This window comes from Cornus florida, unplaced genomic scaffold, assembly GCF_030987335.1.
Source record: "Cornus florida cultivar Cherokee Brave unplaced genomic scaffold, ASM3098733v1 CherokeeBrave_3.0.0_Hap2_Chr03, whole genome shotgun sequence".
Classification (NCBI taxonomy): Eukaryota; Viridiplantae; Streptophyta; class Magnoliopsida; order Cornales; family Cornaceae; genus Cornus; species Cornus florida.
The window spans coordinates 82691024-82708896 of record NW_026775573.1 but is presented as its reverse complement, the minus strand read 5'-3'; the positions used below and the strand labels follow the sequence as shown (position 1 = coordinate 82708896).

Genomic DNA, 17873 nt, shown 5'->3' with positions numbered 1-17873 from the left:
AGTCGGATTTGACTGCATAGAACAGTATCTTCCACATCGCATTGCAATGCAATTTGGGATGGATCAGGATGTTCCTAGTTATGTCACTCGATCCAATGAGACTACTGAAATTGCTTGGAGAAACTACAAGCAGCCAATTAAGGATGCCAAACTATATATACCATACCGCCTTTTTGAATCTGATGTGACCAAACGATACTCAGAGTGGTGGAAGCAATCAATTTTGGCCTACCAAGATGCAATTAAGGGTGGTATGAGAACATCTAGTGACCATAAGCTTCTGCCAAAATCATTAGATGGCACCATCATTCAGGATAGAAAAAATCTCATGGTTTCTCCCACATGTGGAATCCCAACTCTAAGAACTGCCCATTTGCTCCAAAAGACAGTTACTATCACTCACATTGATGGACCAATCTTAAAACCCCCGTCACTTTCCTCTGAATCTATATGTCGTTTGAAGGTGGCCTTCCACGGATGGCAAGATCCCCAAAGGAAATGGAAATCTTGGGTTGATCATATGCATTCTCTACACAAATCTACATGGAAAAAAGCTGGAATTTATGAAGCTGTTATGGGCTCTATATACCAAATTCGAGTAAACACTGAATTGGTTTTTGGGATTGCAGAGAGGTGGTGTTCTGACACCAATACATTTATATTCCCTTGGGGTGAAGCAACCATTACACTGGAAGATATGATGGTTTTGGGTGGGTTCTCTGTTCTTGGTGCTCTTGTTTCAATGCCTCTTCAAGCCCAAGAACTGGTCAAAATTGAAGAAAATCTGAAGCAAGAGCCAATAGGACTTGTAAAAGGATGAAACATTTTATGCAGAGTGGAAGTGAAATCGAGCATAAAGCATTTCTTTCCCTATGGTTGTCTAGGTTTGTTTTCCATGGAAATTTTTATGGTACTATTAATACACATCTTTTCCCAATTGCTATTCACCTAGCTAGAGGAACACGAATTGCGCTAGCACCGGCTGTTCTTGCAAGCCTTTATAGAGATTTGAGCTTGTTAATAGAATCAATTGCTGCCTCAATTGAATTAGAAGTCGATGCAAATGATGACAGTTCTTTGGCAGTTACACTCTGGGCACCATTAAAGTTAGCTCAATGTTGGGTTTGGGAGAGGTTTCCCCCATTGCGACCACAACACAATGTCATCAAGTCTGGTGAGCCAAGAATGGCTCGATGGCACTCTCCAATAATATCAAACTTTGAGAATGTGAGACAGGTTGTAGACTCTTCCAGAGAGATTTTTATATGGCGTCCAAATGTCACAGCCATACACAGCTTGTCACTTAACAAACTTTACAAAGCAAAAGAAGAGTGGGCTTTAAACAATCTGATCTTGGATGAAGAATTAGTGTCTTTTGCTCAGTGCCTGAGTGAGTGCGAGCTTGTTGGTTTAGATTCTAGAGAACAGTACCTTCCACATCGTGTTTCAATGCAATTTGGAAAGGATCAAGACCTTCCAGGATGGGTTCCTCATTCCAATGCAACCCCAGAAATTGCCTCGAACAACTGTAGCAGGCTGGTTAGAGATTGTACCACCCGATACTTGGAATGGTGGAAGGAACTGGTGTTTGTTCCTCAAGGTGCTAATAAAGGCATTGTACAAAGAAAAAGAAGTCCAAGGAGATGGAAAAAATTGTCGCAGACTTCAAAAGAAATGGGAGGAGGCAATGATGCAGATGTTCCTCCTGGTTTTTCTCCCAAATGTAAAAGTGTGGAAGAAGATAAACACACACTTGTGGGAATGTGTCAAACTACTAGTAATGATAAGCCTTTGTTTGACAATCCATCTCAAAGTCTCTCATCTTCGTCTTCAGATGATGGAAACTACAGAAGGACAACACCGATACAACAGATTAGACAGGGTGAGTTTGCAACAAAGATATCAGAAACAGGCATTGAGGATGCTCATAGTATTAACAACAACAAGTCCAATGAAGAAGGAAGTAGTAGTGATTTCACATTCAGGCTACCAGAATTGGAACTCGAAGCTCGGATCCTCAGGCTAGAGAGAGTGGTTGCTGTGCTAAAAAGCAGCAAAATTTGGTAACAAATGTGTGAAATGACCTGTAGAAAATTATCTTATTGAAGCAGTACTATGCAGACACTTTGTTCTATTTTTATTTTACTTTTGTTTTCAGTAGTTCAACTTTGTTTGTGGGATATGACTGATTTCAAATCATATGGCCAGTCTTATAATTTAGGTAAATTTGTTTGGAGCTCTTACATTGTTAATTTGTTAAGTCTCCATGTCTAATCCCCATCTCTTAGCAATTTGGCTCCCAGATCATGCTACTACTACTATTCATGTATCTCTTAGCAGATACATGTTGAAGTGACACTACAAAATCTATCAACCAGCTGATTATAATTCTCAAATATGATGATCAGGTTGTAATGTTTGCAGTAAGATTATCCTGACTGAAGATCTTTGGGAATGAGTTGATCAGTTATGTTGATGTAAGTTTCCTCTGTTGCATTTAAGGGTGTTGTGAGAACAGCTAGTGACCATAATAAGCTTCCGCCAAAGACAAAATCTCAGAATTTATCACCCTTAGATGTAGTTAGTGGAGCCAGTAAAAATATGGAGTCAACGGTGAAACTTATAGAGATGAGCGTGCAGGATAAAACTTTGATGGGAAGACCAAAAGGAGCCATTGAAGTCTTTGAAGATGCAGATGTAAGTGAGGAAGGAGTCTGTCAATGAGGGTCAAAAACAATGAAGAAGAAAGACTCATACGAGATACCAAGGTTGGAACTTGAGCATCGGATTAGCAAGCTTGAGAAATTGGTTGGTGAGCTAAAAGCAGCAAAATTTGGCAATAGGTTGAGGAAAAAACCTGCTACAGATGGTCTAACCAACCCATAGAGCCATATATATATATATAGGTTTTGATGTAGCAGACAACTTAGCAATGATGTACTACTAGTCGTTTTGGCAAGCTGGTAAATCCTGCAAATAATTTGATCTATTGGCCAAAGTTGGGGTGTGTAGATGGTCAAATAGTATGCTGCTTGTGAATTTTGAATAGTTAGAATGTCTACGTAGTTTTTGATCCTAGTGTTATCCTATTTAATGGAAGCTGGTGATGAACATGATAGTGGGGAAAGTGATTGTATTGCTCAAAGTGTTGCTTATATATGTACTAGTGAAGTAATTCTAAGGGTGTATTAATTTCTGTTTTCTTTTTGAAGGAGCTTTTCTTTGATTTGATGTTCTAATAACTTCTTTTGTTCAGTGAATTATTTCCCCCTTTTGACACCTTTGGATTGTCAACCTTGGAACTTCTGAATTTGTGCTTAAATTTATCCGTTAAATGGATACATGTCAAGTAATTTGCATTTATTCCTCGTCTGCAATTAATGATTTCATTAGCAACCTAGTAAATATCTGTTTTAAAGATTAAAATGTGGCTGAATCCGGGGGAAGAAAAAATGTGCATGCCACAATACCATTGAATTTATTTAGTCTGATTTCATTCCAAGACAGTATCATCAATTTGATTTACATCTTCAGTGATTATAAACAAGCCTTAATTTACAAACTCCAACGGCCATACACCAGGGCTATACAAAGATCAACTGAAAATGCAACGAACAAACTCTCTCAATTTGGAAAGATAAGTCTTTACGCTTCAAAATATCTCAACCTCTTTTTCCTCTCTTTCCATTCTATTTATAGACTTTTACAATTGTTCTAGAAGCTTCTTCTTCATTCCTCCATGTTGGACCGATCTTCTGGGCTCCTCTTGGACATCGGCCCATTTCCTTTGCTTTGAGATTGGACTTGAGCTTTGTCTTAGTTGATATTGGGCCTGATGGGTGGTCATCCGATCGGGTATAGCATTCTTTCCAGATCCAATCTTTAGTAACATGGGTCGTACCCGACCCGGGCCACTTTCGGTATCTTCACCTGCCCCCTAATCTCTCCCTAATTGATTAGGGTGAGATTACCGAAGAGGCGCAATTATGGTATGACTGCTCGAGATGATGACATGGGGGAGTGAACGGTCGGTTCAGAGATTGATGTTTTGAATTTTGAAACCTCTTTACTTCCTGACATTTTGGTCACCGGGACCATCCGTCCTTTTAAAACTCCTCAACCTGCACTTATAGTCTTTTCTCTTGTCTCCATCACACCTCTTGTCAATCAATTTACTGTTCATTCTTTCCAGCAAAATCAAGTCTTCTCCAACGAATCTTTACAAAAGGTTTATCCTTCTCAGTTCTCTCACAGTATCCCTAACAAGCCTCAACTCTTAAGGTTAGTCTTGCTCTTCTTTATTTCCTGGAAAACTGAATATATCTTTTAGAGGGTTCCGATCATCCTTGCCATGGCCATTGATTTAGACCTTCTCTGCTTGAAACACGAAATCCCTAGTAATGTACTTATTAGGGTATGCCCCAAGAACGTGAATATTAAGATCGGTGTAGGTCTTCTTCCCCATGAAATCCTGTTTTCTTTCCTCCATCTGAACGTTATCAGATTTCCTTTGCACCCTTTCTTCTGTTATGTCTTTAATAGACTAAACATTTCCCCTCTTTAAGTAAACCCCAACTTTCTTAGGGTTTTGTCCATTCTTTTGATTCTGAACCGTGACAGGGGCTTAGATCTTGATATTTTAGATCTCCTCCTTTGTTACAGGGTCAGTAAAATTAGGTTAACTGACATGTTCTACCATTTATTTCCTATTGAGAAGCGATCCATATGTACGGATAAGCTAAACTTCGAGAAAGGGTGGAAGAAAAACATAATTGGGTTAGATGGGCTTGGTTCGCTCCAGCTATTAGGGATTATCCCATCCCGAGCACCTTTGGGGAATGCTCTATTTCCTTATACAAAAAACATAAAACCCACAAGAGTGAATGTCCTTGTGAAATTTGTCTTCCTCGCTTCTATACTTTTCTTTTCGATTCTCTAGGTATTCCTCATAATGAATTGAGTTACAACATTTGTAGGGATAGAGTCAATCACTTGAAGGAGAAAGTTTTAAGCAACGTTCCTTCTTGCTCGGAACTCCTTACATCCGAGAATCTTAGCGACATATCACTTTTGGGTGCTCTTATGGATCCAATCCAGATCCCCTCTTTCAGCAGAAGAAGGAATCCTCCTAGGAATGCCATTGCTTCCGCTTCGGCTTCCGCCTCTGCATCAGCATCTGCTCCTGCTACCACTTCCAGTGTTATTCCGAGCGCTGTACTTGTCATCAATCCGAGCGCCAATACTTCCCATGTTGCTCCGGTCAATGCTCCTGGAGCTAGTAACCCTCCTCTTGCCCGTGTGTCTACTTCGGATAAGAGTCAAGGGAAGAGACCTCGACCGGATGGTGGGTCTGACCTTGATGAAGTTCCTCTGTCAAGAAGGGTTCAGCCTTTCAGGGTGACTACACCTATCACATCACAGGGTGGGCCTACCACTACCGCTGGAACAGAAGGAGCTTCCACCTCGCCCTCTAAAGCAGTTCCATGGACTCCTCAATTCGTCCGAGCGGATGGATCAGTTGTCAATTCCAATGACACCATGTTCAAAGATGGAACCGACCGCCCTAGCCTACTATAAGCATCTATGGTCTCCTAAGGATGTTGAGATGCAAAAGGAGCTGACCCAGAAGGAAATGTTCAACCGTTTTCCTATGGCTGCTATAGAGGTAATTTTCCATCCTTCTTTCGGTTAGATCAAAAAGTTTGTATACTCTAACTTCTTTGGATATATGCTCGGCATAATTAGTATTCGTGCATTTGTTTGCAGACTCTGTTCGGAATGATGGCCATGCAAAAGCATGTTGAGTCATCCAATGCAAGGGTGTGCAGGCTCGCTTCTGGACTTGATGTGGCTAACAAAGAAAACAAGCTAATCAACACCAAAAACGCTGAAATAATGGTGCAGTTGAATAATGTTGAAAACGAAAGGGATGCTTTAAAGAAAGAGATAGACTCCCTCCATGATGAGAAAGATGCTCTACAAACGGAGAAAAATGTCATGCAGACTGAAAGGGACACTCTGAGAACTGATAGAGAAAATCTTCAGCGTTCATTGGACGACGAACGGGCGAACTGATTGGTTCTTGAGAAGAGAGCTTCAGATGAACGTGCAACCTTGCTAGGCATCGTGAGCAGGGTTGATGGCGGTATGAAGGCTCTTCATAATCGCTTCTCCTAGATTGGGGCCTTCAGATATGCCGAAGGATATAGAAACGGTTATATAGACCGTTCTCCTCCTGAAGGTCAAATGAGCTCCTACGTTGGTCCAGACGATGTTAATGCCTTCTTGAAGATCGATCCTCTGAGCATCTATGTTGATCCAACCTCTGACCCTGCCGAACGTATCTTTAAGGAATGCAAAGAAATTGCGTCTTCTGGGGTCATTCATGCCCTTCAACTGATCAGCCTCTGAACATTTCTCCTCTATCCACCATAGTTCCTCCTGCTATTGTTGCTGATGGTGGAGTTCAACCAATTGAGGAAATCATCCAGCTTGACTCTCCTTCCAGAGGAGATGGGGTAGTTAATGATGGTGGGGAGAATGTCGGCGCACCAGGGAGACTAAGGAAACAGATAGTGTTGACTAAGATCTTGTGGATGTGCTAGTTTTTGTTTTCATTTCATTAAGACATTTCATTTCTGGAACTCCAAACTTGCTTTGAACTGTTAAATGAAATGAGTATACATATATATATATATATATATGTTTTTGCCAATCCTATTGCTGTCAAATGCTTTAAATGTTGTTTCAACTTGTCATGTCAGATTGTTGTTTTCTTTTGGGCGTGTGTCTGGTGCTCGGCCAATGGTGCCATTTTGCCAATTAATTTTTGTGCAAGTTGTCACGTACGGATTTTCCCCGCCCTCTCTAAGGGTTATATTAAACACTTATGGGTCAGAAAATGGGTTTAATGCGACGAAGTGACTATGGTTAAATTATTATTTATTTGGAGCCGCCACCTAACATAGGATTTCGGTGTCTTAGGTCACCCTATGATGTCTAAGGACTAAAAAAATAATATTTAAGTATTATTTATTTGACATCCATTTTAGTCTACGAAAACCAAATTAATGGGTCCGAGGGTTTGATTGTGCATGGGGAAGGTGTTAGGCACCCCACGACACCCCCGAGGGTTTGATTGTGCATGGGGAAGGTGTTAGGCACCCCACGACACCCGTGAAACACGGTTACCTTATTTTTATATTGCATTCCAAAAAGTACATATGTAGTTTCAATATTTAGAGATATTTATTCAATCATGATTGGTAAACTTGGCTCTATCTATAGAAAGATAAAATCAATGCTTTCATAGTACTGTTTAAAAAGATCCAGACTTTATATCTAAACATATTAATTTTTGAAAGAAAATGATCTTCAGAAAAATGTGATTTAATAAAATATTATTTTAGGAATACGATTCTTGGAAAATATTATTTCCGAAAGAAAACTTATTTATTAGAAAATATGAAACTTTATTAATTAAGTCCTAATTTTAATTTTGGAATCAAATACTTATATAAAAAGATGAATCTAGGATTATTTTAGAAATAACAATAGCTTTTAAAAAATAACTTTATTTCAAGAAACTTTGTTTTAAGAAAGTTTTATTTTAAGAGAAAATATTATTGTCTAAAGAATATATGATTTTAGTATTATATTGAAAAAGATATGGTTTTAATATTATTTAATTTATAAAAGATACTACTTTTAGGAAAAATATTATTTTTGAAAAATATAGTAATCTTTGATTTCCAATAAAGTATTACTATGTTTATATATATATATATATATCAAAAATATATATTTTTTATTTGAAAAGATATGACCTATAAGCAAAATATTTTATTTGGAGTAGGAAAACTGGTATTTAGGAAAATTGTATTTTAGGAAACATGATATATGAAAATTTTAAGAAAGTTTTATTTTAAAGATAAAATATTATTGTCTGAAAAAGATATAATTTTAGTATTATTTAAAAAATATTATTTTAGAAAAAGATATGATTTTTAGGTTATTTTAGAAAAAGATACGACTTTAAGAAACCATTGATTTGAAGAAAATAATATTTTGTATGAAATATAGTAACATTTGATATATATATTTCAAAAATATTTTATTTGAAAGATATGACCTATACGAAAAATATTTTTATTTGGACTTTTTAGAAAATAATATTTATTTGAAAGATATTATTTTAGAAAAATATTGCCCTTGGACATGATTATCTTGAGTACGTGATTACTATTTTATTTTTTTTGCTTTGTAGTGAATATGACACTAAAGATCACTACCTAAACAAGGTAAGAAAACAAAGATATGATCTCACTGCTATTGTAAGATAAATGATTGCTCAGAAAATATACATTTATAAAATATTTCCTCTTTTTTTTTTAGAAAAATATTATTCTAGGAATGATATCTTTTTTTCAGTTTAATGGCCCATATAAATATAAAATTACCATATTAGATGATAATGGATGTTACGGGAAAGAATATGATGATGACCTATAAGAAATATTTTATTTGAACATTTTTAGAAAATGACATTTATTTGAAAAATATGATTTCCTTTAGAAAGGACTATTTTTGAAAATGTGCTCATATAAAATTTTATTTAAAAAATAATGATTTTATGGTAAATGATTATTTCATAAAACACTATATTTTATTTAGAAAATACTGTTATAAAGAACACTACTTTGAAGATAAATATGATTTTTGAGGCAAAAATAGTTATTTAGAAAATACGATTACAGAAAATTGTTTATTCATTTCCTAAACCGATCAAGAGTCCTTATTGGATTATGTCCATGAGTTGTAAAAAAAAACAATTGTCCATCAATAAGTTATCTACAATAGAGATTAAATTGGGTACCACTATATACATAGTGAAAGTGATAGAACCCCTGATGAAAGTTTTATATTTTTTGGCTTTTAAGAAGAAAAAAAAGGTTTCTTTGTCTTTTATATATATATATATTTACATTATTTTGAGGTGGAATGAAAGGAACGGCAATTAGCCCAATCTTGAATCTTAGAACACTATGACACCACTCATAGAACTAAACATATAACAAGAAGACTAAGGTTTAAAGCACTTACATGGATTATTCATGTCAACGATATGTTATGGAACGGGAAAAAAAAAAGTGACTGATCATATAAAGATAATGCACTGACTAGTTAAATTTACTTACCTGCGATTTGAGGCTTATTGAAGCTCACAAATTCCCGCTTGGTATTGAAGCTTTAATCCACTCCACGGTGCAATTGATGAGGTTGTTGACGACAGATCCCAGAGAAAGCTTTGCAATAAGAGCATAACTAACCAAAATCTATAATTGTTTTGGAGACTTTGTAGCAGGACTTTTGCACTCTTCGAAGGCCTTAGAGGCTGTTGGAGGATTATAAGAGTGGTTGAATAGGCTGGGCTAGGCTGTTGGAGGATTATAGGAGTGAAATAGGAGGCTTAGTATATTTTGTGTTGATGCTTGGTGTATCTATCAGTGTATAGGTAATTGGAGTGTCTATATTGGTGCGTGATGGATGAGTGGATATGCGTGATGGATGAGTGGATAGGTGGCCTTAAATCACAAAAATGATAACTATTTTATATATTTATATTTTATTTTTATTTTACCTTAAAATTTTGATGCAATCCGAACACAATGGATTGGTCTATTTTAACATTTGGAAATCATACTAGCCTATTAATATTTTTCAAGTTTTAATTAAACTTGAACGGGTTAAGGGGTGCAAAATTACGTTTTTGCCCCTTCCTTAATCAAGTATTACGAGTCACATTACAAATTTGACTCTAGGTGTACCTTAAGGTTTTGGGATGTTCCGGATCCAATGGTGACATTCATTTTATGATCTGGTGGTCAGATTTTCTAATTTTCCTAACTCGGCCAAACTAGTTTTACCGGAATACCCCTACAAATGGGTAGGGGCAAAATTGGGTACCTACACAAGTTTTGGCGTTTAGTTCGTAGTGCCATTTTGCCACTTACTTCGCTAAGTGCTTGGCGCCCGGCTAGAATGCCACTCGCCTCTTAATTTTTTATTTTGTGTAAGTTTTTGGCGTTCGGCTCACAGTGTCATTTGCTACTTACTTGGCTAAGTGCTTGGCGCTCAGCTAGAATGCCACTTCACTTTTTGTTTGTGCAAGTTTTTGGCATTCGGCTCATAGTGCTATTTGCCATTTACCTGGCTAAATGCTTGTTGCTCGGGTAGAATGCCACTTGCCACTTCACTTTTTGTTTATATTAGTTTTTGGCATTCGGCTCATAGTGCCATTTGCCATTTACTTGGTTAAGTGTTTGGTGCTCGTCTAGAATGCCACTTGCCACTCCACTTTTTGTTTGTGCAAGTTTTTGGCGTTTGGTTTATAGTGCTATTTACCACTTACTTGACTAAGTGCTTGACGCTCGGCTAGAATGCCACTTGCCACTTCACTTTTTGTATGTGCAAGTTTTTGGCGTTTGACTCATAGTTCCATTTGCCACTTACTTGGCTAAGTGCTTTTTGCTCAACCAGTTTTTAAAACAAAATGAACTTTCTTATAAATCTTGATGGACCGATACATTCATATAAGCACAATTCTAAATGAACATCATTCAGAATGGAATTTAATCTTGTAATCTTATTATACTGGTAATACCTTTTTAGAGACGTGACGTTCCATGGTTTATTAACCAATCTTCCAGCCATGGTCTCTAGATTGTATGCCCCCTTTCCTATGGCCTCTGCAACTTTGTATGGACCTTTCCAAGGTAACATCATCTTTTTGACGATTCCTACCTTCTTTTTCAGAACTAAGTCACCAAGTGCAAAATCTCTATACTTCACCTTTTTGTTGTAACTATTCATAAGTGTTTGTTGATAAGAAGAGAGTCTTATTACTGCTATATCTCTTTTTTCTTCCAGTAAATCAAGGTTAAATTTCAACATACTGTCATTTTGCTCTTAATCCCATGCCAAACTTTGAACAGTCGGAACTAAATGCTCAACCGATATTACTGCCTTAGTGCCATATGCTATAGCGAATGGGCTTTCACCGGTTGGTCGTCTAAGGGTTGTTCTATAATCCCACAAGACGTTTGAAAGCTCATCCAACCACTTACCCTTCTTGCCCTCAAACTTCTTCTTAATAGAAGTAAAGATTGTTCTGTTTGTGATTTCGGCTTGACCGTTCGCCTGCGGATGGCTAACCACTGCCAACTTTTGATTGATTCTGTAACGCCCTGAATTTTCTAAATAAATTCCTCGATTTATTCAAATCCAAATACATCAGTATTACACCCAGGATCTCAAAAGAAATATCACTTTATTGATACAAAATCAATTCCTCAAATAAATATACAAAATTCTCTAAATAAATAAATAATTCCTCAACGCCAACTCTTCTACTTAAGCCCGCTACTAGCAATCCAAGTTCATCATCGGTACCTGAAACTGTAGGGGGGTGCGTGTTGGGATTCATATGCCCTGACATAGCAAATTCCTGTTTGGATTAAAGTGACATATGTTCTTGACGTATCTAAAATATTTATACTTTATACAATTAGTGAATTCAATGTATTATGTTTCAATTTATTATGGAATTGATAGTATCCATTTGATTACAAGAGATATTTATATATATATGTGATGGCGATCAATACATGAATATAAATAGTAATCATAAATTGTTCATAGTCGGTAATTATGGATGGACTCATAATTAATTAAAACTTGAACTGGATCCGCGTTAGGTTGAGATATATTGCGAGAGCCGTCGTATGCAATTGCTCCCTATCACTGTCATGGCTTTTGACTCTTAAGCATGAGAAAAGTATAGACTCTTTTATTAATTAATAAATACTTTGATTTGTTCGGCAGATACTTCGGGATCCTTAGACTGACACTTTGGGTAGTTATGTAATTAATAGTTAGAGGGTTATATTTTCAATATTTACATTATTGCTACTTGTATTTATTTTGTATTGATTATGGTTGATCACAAAATAAATTCGAAGGCCTTCGTATGTTTTTAGACAAAGATTTATTTTATATTTATTTATCTAAATTATTATTTTTGTCAAACAAATATTTTGTTGTGATCGAGCTAGGAATAATCAAAGGTATCAAAATAAATATATTTAAGTAGTCAGATTGATGGCTTTATTTATCCGATAACTAATTATGTATAGAGGGGTTAAAGTGCAACATTGACTTAGAGGTTATTTATTATTTAATTGTAATTCAATTAATTTCTTTTAGTGGAGTAGAAATTAATTTATGAATTAATTGAATTGGGTCCATGGACCGGGCCAATTATTAATTCATTGTAGCCAATAAAATAATAAGCTCCAAGGATTCTCACTCATAGCCCAACTTGATATTGGAATCCTATTAGATTTGAGACATGTGAATTAGAAATTGAGAATGATTTATTATTTCCTTTTCTTTATCTTTATGTTGCCTATATATGTACATGGTCTATGTATATTTTAGGTGTGATGTTTAGTAGAAGGAAAAATGAATCTATTTTCTCTTTCTAGAAAATTAGGGTTTATGTTCTCATCTAATGGAGGCTCCCACAAGCCTAATTAATGGAGGCTCCCATAAGCCTAATTTTTCAAGGTCATTCATGGAGGCTTATGAGTGATTCCTAAAGGCAAAACAATTACCAAGAAGATGGAGATCCAAAGAGAAGGCATCTTACTAAGGGATCTACAATAAGTGAGAACATTCACTTTAGAGGAAAGATTTAAAGGTTTACTCAGACCTTTGATGTAAGTATTCAATCTATTAATTGAATGATACATCATATTTTATTTTTACATAAAACTTGTCTGTATGTGATGAATCAAGATCTATGAATCAAAAGCCCTCGAAAAGTTTTTAAAACTTGCACGTTTCCCAACAGTGAGATAGTAGGAAAAACCATAACAAGGATTTCAAAGAATTTCATGATAAATTTGCTTCACAAAAATATATATATGCTTTTAAACAAAATACATATATGCAATTTTAGCAAAATAACAATCAACAAAATATTTGAAATAAAATCATCCAAGTCATTCAAGGTATGATGATCCCTACACTATAAAATAATAATTCCTTAATAAATCATCACTGAATCGTCAAAGCCAACTCTCAGCCCTCTTTCTATCATCTCGGCTCTCACTCTAATTCTCTAATTTTCTTTCTTCTTTGTATCATCACTTATGCACACAATACTCATTTAAATAGGCCTCCACCCACGCAATGCAAACAAGCTCACATGCAAATATCAAATATCAAAGTAGTTATCCCAAGTGGACCCCGCCACCTTATCACTCCACTCTCGGCCACCACCTACTCCTTCTCACTATACTTATATCTTCATATTTCATTCCAGGCCTATCAAACCAAAAACCCACATGAATGAAAGGAAAAATCAAGGGAATTGGCCAACAAAATCAATTCGTGGGTCTCGCCCCCACTCACCTTTCTTTTCTTCTTTTTCATTTTTCTTTTTTTCTTATTTTTCTTCCTAATCTTCCTTTGTCGGCAACTCATTTCCATCCACCAAATGCCATCATCATTTACCCATTAGCATCATTTGATACAATATATATATATATATATATATATATCATATGTGCGTGCATGCAAGAAACTCAAGTCAAAACCCATCACTTTTGATTTCTATCATATGTGCGTGCATGCAAGAAACTCAAGTCAAAACCCATCACTTTTGCATGCAAGAAACTCAAGTCAAAACCCATCACTTTTGATTTCTATCATCAAATTATATATATATATATATATATATATATATATATATATATATATATATATATATATATATATATAACAAACAAATGTCAAAACCAAATTGAACCCCATTAATGCCTTAATAATGGGACTCGCAAACCACACTTCACAATTTCATTCTTTCCTTTCCTTTTCCACGGCTAACAGGTTTATCTCCTTCACCACTTTAATTTCATTTTCTTCCCTCTTTTTTCCTCAATTTCAGCTGCTTCTCACTTTTCCTTCATCAGACAAAATATATATACAAATGCATAAAAATCAAATTTAACCTCATAAAATAATTTTCCAAGTGGAACCCACTGATCACAATACCATTTTCTTTCCCTTTCAATTTCGCTGCTACTTACTGCCATGTAACAAATAAAAACTCAAATTAAATAAATTTAAATACCATAATCCAATCTCCAATTGGTAGGTCTCCAATTAAAACAAAATAATTAATTTTGTCAATCAAACATTATGAGATTATATATATATATAATTAAAAGTTTAAAAATTCGGGTTGTCACATTCTCCACCACTTAAAAAGAATTTCGTCCCAAAATTCAGGTCCAAAAATTTTTGCATACCTGAAAACATCAAAAGTGGTAAAACAAAATCCAAAAATCCTTACCCCAAGCGATGCGAGATATCGTGACATGAAAAATGTTGTGGTAGCTGACAGTGCTAATTACCCACCCACACATTCCGTAACCGTTGTGATAGTTAATCAATGACGTCACCCGCCCACAAAAACAAGGCCAATAATAAAACCAAGCAATAAAACATGCCAAATCACAATTATTGACCACCCTAGTAGCTGTCAGTGAACGACACCCGCCCACATACTGTGACGGCCCAAGTTTTATAAACCCGGTGCGTCAATGATGACCGAAAAGTGACCCGATGACGGACCCAAAAATGCTGAAGCAAAATGTGTAAAATGACCTTTAGAGATGTACGCCATCCCTAAGGCACCAAAATGACTCCCCATGAAGCCATGGAACTTAAATGAGCCAAGCAATGAAGCAAGAATGTCAAACCCGATAAGAAATGAACCAAGGGTAAAATGATCATTTCAAATTGAAATGGATGCCACCGTGCATACCATTGGAAAGACAATGAAAAATTAACAAAGATAGACTCAAAAATCACTTGATTCGGAGTCCGAACGGCAAAGATATCAAGTCTTGAAGTCAAAGGAAGAAAAACCCTATCCCGGTTCAAGCCAAAAACTGACACCCCTCCACTAAAATTTGAATATCTTGAACTACAAAAGGAATCTGAAACTATAATTCATACCATTGAAAAGCTTATTTCGACGCGGTCAATTTAGACTCAAGAACGAACCAATTTGGAGTTAAAATGAAGAAGATATGATGATTTGAAGTCAGGGGTGCAGTGCTGAACCAAGACACACACACACACACACCCATGAACAGTACCACGAGCGCTCGTGCAAGGGCTTCGAGCGCTCATTCGGCACACGCCCAAGGGCCAAAACTCTCTGCCCCATCTTCGAGCTCTCGTGCGACATCTTCGAGCACTCGTTCTGCTGAAGGCTTAGCAGAAAACTGAGTTTAAAATGTGATTTTGAGGATTTTCTGGGCATTTTTTGGAAAAAAAAAGGTTTGAAGTAACCCCCCTTAAAATCATGCTTTCTGGTCAACCATGTCAAGATCAACATTTATTTTTCAAGTGAGATACCAAAAATGCCCTTGAGGTCTGATTTAGCAAAAATATGTCAATGAATGCTACTATAAGTGTTCATTTCATCAAGAGTGGTGTTGTGTGCCAAAGTGAACATGCACACATATGTAAAATGAATAAACACATGTGTTCCAATAGCCCATGGCTATATAGCATGTCATATACAAAATACGACCTATCAAACCTCGAATTCTCATAATTTCATAAGACAAACTATGGGATTAAACTAGCATACATGTGATATAAATGTACATGGCACTTGGCCTCATGTTATGCATACAAAATGGACATCTTCAAGTATTCTTAGATATACATTACACATCGAGGAAACCATCTTAGCTTCTACAATACCATACATCCATGGTATACAAAATTTAACATCCAAAAGGAAGGCATGCTAAACAAGTGCATGTCAATATACAAAAATGCTTCAAATAGCTCAAAAGCTTCTAAGGATGATGAGCATCCAAGAACATGGTCTCTTTACTTGAAAAACAACCCAAACCACTAGGGTGAGTAATCAGGTTACTCGTAGGAAGAAGCATATGCGTATACCCTAAAGTTTCAATATCATTGCAAGATCAATATAGACGAATACAAGGGAGCATTCCACTTAACGTCTATATTCTAGGTGTTCTAAGGGATCATCTTAAGCTAACTTAAATTTTTCTTAGCAACACAATATCAAAATGGATGCACTTAACAACATCAAATCGCATATCACAAAATTTACAAGTTACAAATAACATTGATTGTGAACTTGGAAATGAATGCGAAATCAAAAAGTGGAATCCTTGGACACTTAAGCTCGAAATTCTGCCAAGACCTCAACGGTTATTCCGGGCATTAACCCTCAGGGAAGACCACCCTAAGTGCGCACTATCTCAATTGGGGAGAACTCATACCTCCCGCACTAGAGCTAAACTCTAGCCATGTTACTAGTAACTATGTCCCAAGAGAATCCAAAATATATATCAAGTTCAAAACTTATATATATAAATAATAAGGCATATCAACCACCTTATAAGCACAAGAACTTCGAAACCACACAAACCATGTTTTAGGGTTCCAAGTCCAGAATGGCATGATAGATGACAAGTTCTTAACATGATATAATGCACAAAACAATATCATTAACTTATCAATTTAAGCATGCCTCAACAATAAGCCATATATACTAAATGTTAACATTTTAGCAAAAATAGCTTCTATAACAATCATGATTATCAATAGTAATCTACTAGAATATAGGATTAACATCACAATAGCATAGTAACTCAAATCATTAAGAATTCTATACAACTTCAACAATCCTACTCAAGATATATACACAACATACATGCTTGATCAATGAAATCCTAAGTCAATCATAAGGATTTCCTATAGTATGCAATACTACAATTCTAAAAGCTTGTATACAATATATATTAAACCCCAAAGGATTTCAAAACACTTAGAATATAAACATACTACCACCCCTACCTCAATAGAGAATCGAATCTCTATAATCCAAGCAACCAAGCTCAAAATGTAAAACAAGTTTAGAGTTATTGAAGAGGAGAGTGAGAGGAATCTTTTCTCTCCCAAGGTTTTTACTCTAAGGTGAATGGAAGTGAGTCAAATTGAAGGGATAAGCTATGAACTAAGCTTTCCTCCAATGGTAGATTGGCTAGAGTTCATAAGAGACAGTGAAATGAAAAAGGTAAAGTGTAAAATGGTGAGTGGAAGGGCTAGAAATTCCCCACTCACTATGTGCTCTTGCACTACCTCTCTCACACATACAATGCAAGACTAAATCTTGATCCTACACTTGTTACTAATCTAATGCTCCACCCTAGGCTTAATCTTAAGCCTACACTTATCACAAATCAATGGCTACATGTGCAATAATCTAAGGCCAACAAATGGGTGAATCTCCACCCTCCAAATGTCAAGAAGTCATGATGCCAAGTCTCTTCACCCAAATGCCAACAAATGGCTCCATGAGAGTGTGACACTTATCGCACTTTTCAAAAATTGCAAAATGGTCCTTTTTCAAAATATCTTCCAAAAAAAATTGTAAAAAGATCCCTAAAACGAAAAATAATTATTTACATAATTATACTAAAACCCCAAAAGTTATGAATAATTACACTAAAGTATGCATTCATGCCCCATTATGAATAAAGTAAGCAACTAGCATGTTTTTCAACAAAAGTAAAAATACCAATGTCATGGAAATCAAATATCATGAATGCATACAAAACTGGAATCAAATCCGAACACTAGAAGTGAGGTTACGCAAGGAAAAACGATAAACGGGAAAAGACGAAAAAAGGAAAAGACAAAAAAAAGAAAATCGCCAAAAATGGAAAAGGAGGAAAAAGACCGGGTCATTA

General features: G+C 35.9%; 1 long non-coding RNA gene across 1 annotated transcript in view; it reads right to left on the bottom strand.

Annotated features, from left to right (window-relative positions):
• The window catches only part of LOC132300815 (uncharacterized), a 33020-nt gene extending 23363 nt beyond the window's left edge, over positions 1-9657 (bottom strand). The window contains exon 1 of the long non-coding RNA XR_009480576.1: positions 9198-9657. This is a non-coding gene — a long non-coding RNA (uncharacterized LOC132300815). The remainder of the gene's footprint in view (positions 1-9197) is intronic.
• Between the last annotated feature and the right edge of the window lie 8216 nt (positions 9658-17873).